This window comes from Saccostrea cucullata, unplaced genomic scaffold (assembly GCF_032062105.1).
Source record: "Saccostrea cucullata isolate Sc308-1 unplaced genomic scaffold, CSIRO_AGI_Scuc_v1 ctg18565, whole genome shotgun sequence".
NCBI classification, from domain to species: domain Eukaryota; kingdom Metazoa; phylum Mollusca; class Bivalvia; order Ostreida; family Ostreidae; genus Saccostrea; species Saccostrea cuccullata.
The window spans coordinates 1-5,779 of NW_026921746.1; the positions used below are offsets into that span (position 1 = coordinate 1).

General features: G+C 34.3%; 1 long non-coding RNA gene across 1 annotated transcript; it reads right to left on the minus strand.

Moving 5' to 3' along the window:
* Positions 1-1,848: 1,848 nt before the first annotated feature.
* LOC134260679 (uncharacterized) lies at positions 1,849-2,420 on the minus strand. The gene is made up of 3 exons (XR_009990603.1): positions 2,317-2,420; positions 2,156-2,208; positions 1,849-1,958 (listed from the first exon to the last, which is right to left on the minus strand). It is a non-coding gene; the product is annotated as an uncharacterized LOC134260679 (long non-coding RNA).
* Between the last annotated feature and the right edge of the window lie 3,359 nt (positions 2,421-5,779).

The window sequence follows — 5,779 nt, forward strand, 5'->3', positions numbered from 1 at the left end:
TTTATAGCAATAATCTTGAGGCCCTCTGAAATACAGCGAGATAACGGCACTGCAATAATCTATTCCCATCATTTGTTGGTTTTTTTAGTTACTTAATATATTTATATTGAAAGGCAAAAAATATGCTAGCAAATAAAAAATAACGAGTAGTTTTATTATTTCTATTACTTGCAGGTTAAACATTTGTACAATATTCCAAATTATTTTCCGTTTTAGTTATTGGCAATGGAAATTGCTTAAATATTTGGAATACATTTTTTCATCTTTTCAATGCAAGAATTGGTTTTGCAGTCACATTCCTCACATATTTTCTACCATAATATTCTTGTGGATAAGGAATTAAACAAATAACCCACCGAAACAAACTGAATGCAATGCATAAATCATAGAGAAGGACAGTGTCATTTTCATCCTCTTTCAAACATTTCTCTTTAAACTTTACGATGGTGTAAAGGTCATTATACTATCGCAAATAGCTGCCGCCATATTATCATCTACTATGTAAGTACATGTTCATGTGGTACATATAGCCCTTATGAATTTACAGAATGAAATAAATTTACAAGTTATAAAATATTTAAATATAATTAAGCAATGCTGGTAAACCATAAAATCCTTTGAATTAAACAAGTTATGAATAAAATTAAATAATTATTTTTTTTAGATTGGGGTTAACTTGTTAAACACTTTAAATTTCTATTAAGAACTGAAACTATTTTAGATACTGATTTCACAGTATGTTAATTTGATTAAACGTTTTAAAAAAGAACTATATTTGTAGAAAGATCACAAGTTTAAAAGAATAATGAGTAGAGAAAGAAGATTGATTGATTCTATATTGTTTAACGTCCCTCTCGAGAATTTTTTACTCATATGAAGACGCCACCACTTGCTGGTGGAGAGCTGCAATTTTTTTCCTTTACCCGGCACTCAGGGCTATTGAGCAGGAAGGGATCTTTTTCATGCCAGCACCTACTGCGACACGTGACCTCGGTTTATACGGGATAATCCGAAGGACCGGTCTCCATGCCCCACACTGGGATTCGATCCCGCGACGTAAGGATTAACTACTTACTTTGTGACTCTAGACCTGACTTTCTACCACGGCGCCACGCGAGCGACCTAAGAAAGTAGAAGACAAATTAAAGACCAAATACCTGTTTCTGATTGGTCCTTACACGAACCATTCATACTATCACAATCTTTACAGAAGCATTTTTCTTCACACCCTCTACCATAATACCCGGGTGGACAAGTATAGAACAATCCCTTTTTCCCAAAAATTCCCAAGCAAACTAGAAGAAAAATGCATAATTGGTAAGATTAAATATACAGTAAGGTCTATGTTTGGCAGTATGGTTGTTTTGATTGTTTTGATTTATTGTTATTTCATACTTATTGAATGAGATGTCTTATATTAGTCCATAGCTTAATATTTAGAGCTTGAATACTGATCGTTATCTCCATGTATTAGGGAACACGTACACTGTACCTAGATTCTGTGGTCTAATAGTTTAGACAAGGTTGAAAGAAAAAATTGACTATAGCAAAAGAAAAATAGAATCTCCTCCCCATACTTTGATATTTCGCATTATATCATGACTTAATCAACTGAAAGTATGGTCTCTGTATGCCTGAAAGTCCTCCACTGAACGCATTTAGGGATAATTGGGGTATTCATAGATTTTCAAATTTGGCATAATTCCAAATAAAAGTTCAAATGAACAGGTTTTTCAAACATAACATATATTTTATTTTTAATTTCCTCTATTGGGAAAGTATTCTTATATACGTAAATAGTATTGAAATTGTTATCCTACTTCGTGGCATGGTTTCGTTAAAACATTCCCCTGTCGTTGCATTACATCTCTCACAGGGACATTCTTCTTGACATTTAACTCCAAAGTATCCTCCAGGACATGGCCTGCTACATTCGAGCCCAAATGAACCTACGCATGCTATATTAATAATGAACTCATTTAAAGTAGGCTTCTTTTGTTTTAACATCAAAATCGTATAAGAAATCATTGCATTAATTACGATATCTTTCTATCTGTTAAGGAATTGAAATACACGAATTTACATTATAATAACAAATCAAGTAAATTTATCATTTGATATAATTTGATAATTAAGTTTCAGGTCAAAAGCTTACGGAAACATTTCCCTCCTAAAGTTCTGTAACCATCACAACATCGCAAAATCCTTCTACATTTAAACAGTGTCATTATGTTATATTTGTTTATGCATTCATTGATTTATTTATCTATTTATCAAAATTTTCATGCATGGGTAAAAAAAAAATATATAACTCACTGGTCACTGGAAGTAAAATCCCAACACAATGGTTCTACGAATGACGTAAGTTCTCGAGTGGATTCCAAAAACATCAAAGTAAAGAAAATGACTTTAGAGTATATCATATTGAAAACAATCTTTACTAATGTTTTTCTTTACGGACAATGTGTATGATTTCCTGAATGGCACTTCTCCCAATATTACATTTTAAAAGCACTTTGAAAAAGAAATATCAAAGTATTGAAATGATAGGTCGCGAAAAAGTATGATAAGTGGGTTTATGCAATTTTTCTAATCATTTATACATGTATCACGTCTCCTTGACGTGTAATAAGTCATCCTCTTTGAACTTAATTATTTCCTTTTTTTGAAAACTCATAATTAAAATCTTATTTCTTTACCTTAAATGGATTTCAAGGAAAATAATTAAAATAATTACTCAAATAAATTTCAATTTCAATTCATTAATATCATACATGTAAAAAAAATTCGAATTTTCCTTCATTTTTTCATTTCTTAACATGGACATGCACGTTCAAATTTTCTTTGTTTACTTTATGATATACATTTGTAGGTGAATACTGAAAAAAAATTCAAGAATATTTAGTAAAAGAAATTTGAAGATGCACGCATCCATTCTTATTATTGAATTTCATATTACTTTGAACCCAATCATTCAATAAATAAAAGATTAAATCATAACATGTTTTATGAAAATAAATCTTTTTTTCACTGAAACATAAAACATCTTCAATAAATGCTAAAGTTTATCTGTGATGCAAGAAATACATGAACATATCAAACTGTATATAGCATAAGAAAGAAGCAAAATGCTACGACTGTATGTCAATCTCTCCACAACGAATGAAGAGTTTTTAAACGGGATAGATAAAAATATGAGCATATTATTTTAACAGTATGTCACTGTGATTGATAGTGTAAAACGATGGGACATAAAGCAAGATCCAAGGTAGCAAAACATCGTCAAATAATTGAAAATCAGCTTGAAATGAAGCACAATAAAAAGATTGTAACCGTGCAGTGCAATTTTTCCAACACTTTTTCTATACATAAAAAAACAAATTTTATTTATCAAAAGATGCCCTAACCTTGGGCCTTTATACTAAAGATAACAAAATACTTTTATTTAATTATTTATTCCCCTCGTCTTTCTGCAAAATTAAATTAATTGAGCACTCGATCCCGATCAAGCCGAACCCGATCCAATATGAGTTCGATCCCGATCCAGTCGACTCCGTTCTTAATACATAAAAATCAATAACAACTGCAATTTTAATTTAAATATGTCAAAAACAATGTAAAAAAGATTGTATATAAAACATTTTATGAAACATAAAATTTTATTTATTTGGCAATATAGGCCACGGCTGCATTAAACAAAAAAGGGGAGCCCAGCATCAATTCTTGAACAAATAAGGGAGCCTAGCATCAATTCTTGCCTTGGTGAGTCCCCACAAATAAACAAGCATTAGTGGTAAGCCCTGGGAACGGGATGCTCGCCTGCTTGGACAATAATTGCAAAATTCAATCAATTGTGTACCAAGTCATATATTAAGATTTTAGGTTAGTCACTACTGGTGAGCCAAATATCCACTTGGGCAATATGTTCCTCCAGGTAGGATCCGATTTCAGCCGTGACGAATTTGGGCAAGTCCTTGCTGCGGGTATGGATTAAGGCTTGATATTATCTGGAAAAGAAAACAGAACAAAACACGAGAAAGCAGCAGATGAATTCCATTAACATACTACTTTTATTAAGGGGTGAGGTTGGGGGGGTTTGGGAATTTGCAGAAACTTGATATTTTGCGCGCGACGTCACGCAGAAGGATAAAACGTACGCTCAACTGGACCTGGGGTCCCCCGCAAATAGTTCGTCATTTTGCGTAGTAATAAAACATTCTAGGAACTTCCAGGCATTAAAGGCACAAAAGTAAATTTATCGATATCAATACGGAGACCTCAGGTCACCTTATATATAAAATGAATTTTATATGATAGACAAAATGACTCCAAAATAATCATATTGATAACTATATAAAGATCAATATTCTAATAATATATATTAGCAGAAACGTGAAAGTAATAAAGGGTGACCAGAGGTAACCTCATATTGTACATCAATAGAGGGACCAAAGATCACCATACTTGTACATCAATGGGGGACCAGAGGCCACCTTATATTCAACATCATTAGGGAGACAAGTGGTCACCTAATATCGTATTGTACATCAGTAGAGAGATCAGAGATCACCTTATATTGTACATCAGTAGTAGGACCAGAGGTCAGCGTATATTGTACATCAGCAGAAGGACCAGAGATCACCTTATATTGTACGGGGACTAGTGGTCACCTGATATTGAACTGTACATCTGTAGCGGGACCAGAGGACAGCTTATATTTTACATTACTAGTAGGAGCAGAAGTCATCTTATATTGTACATCAGCAGAAGGACCTGAGGTCACCCGGTATTTTACATTAGTACGGGGACTAGTGGTCAACTAATATTGTACTGTACATCAGTAGAGGGACCAGAGGTCACCTTATATTGTATATCAGTAGGGGGACCAGAGGTCACCTTATATTGTACATCAGTAGGCTGACCAGAGTTCACCTTATATTGAACATCAGTAGGCTGACCAGAAGTCACTTTTTACTGTACATCAGTGGAGGGACCAGAAGTCAACCTTATATTTAACATCAGTAGGGGGACCAGAGGTCACCTTGAGATTGTACATCAGAACAGAGTTCACCTTATATTGAACATCAGTAGGCTGACCAGTCACTTTATATTGTACATAAGTAGGGGGGACCAGAGGTCACCTTATATTTAAAATCAGAAGGATGACCAGAGGTCATCTTATATTGTTTGGGGCTAGTGGTCACCTAATATTGTACTGTACATCAGTAGAGGGACCAGAGGTCACCTTATATTTAACATCAGAAGGATGACCAGAGGTCACCTTATATTGTACGGGTACTAGTGGTCACCTAATTTTGTACTGAACAGTAAGGGGATCAGAGGTCACCTTATATTTATCATCAGCAGTTGTACCAGGGGTCACCTTATATTGTACATCAGTACGGGGACCAGAGGTCACCCGATATTTTACATTAGTACGGAGACTAGTGGTCACCTTATATTGAACATCAATAAGGGGACCAGAGGTCACCTTATATTGTGCATTAGTAGTAGGAACAGAGGTCATCTTTTATTGTACATCAGTAGAACGACCAGAGGTCACCATATATTGTACATAAGTAGGGAGACCAGAGGTCACCTTATAATTAACATCAGTAGGAAGACCAGAAATCACCTTATAATTAACATCAGTAGGAAGACCAGAAATCACCTTATATTGTACATCAGAAGGGTATAGGTCACCTTATATTGTGCATCAGTAGGGGGACCAGAGGCTACCTTATATCGTTCATCAGTAAGGGTGACCAGAGGTCACCTT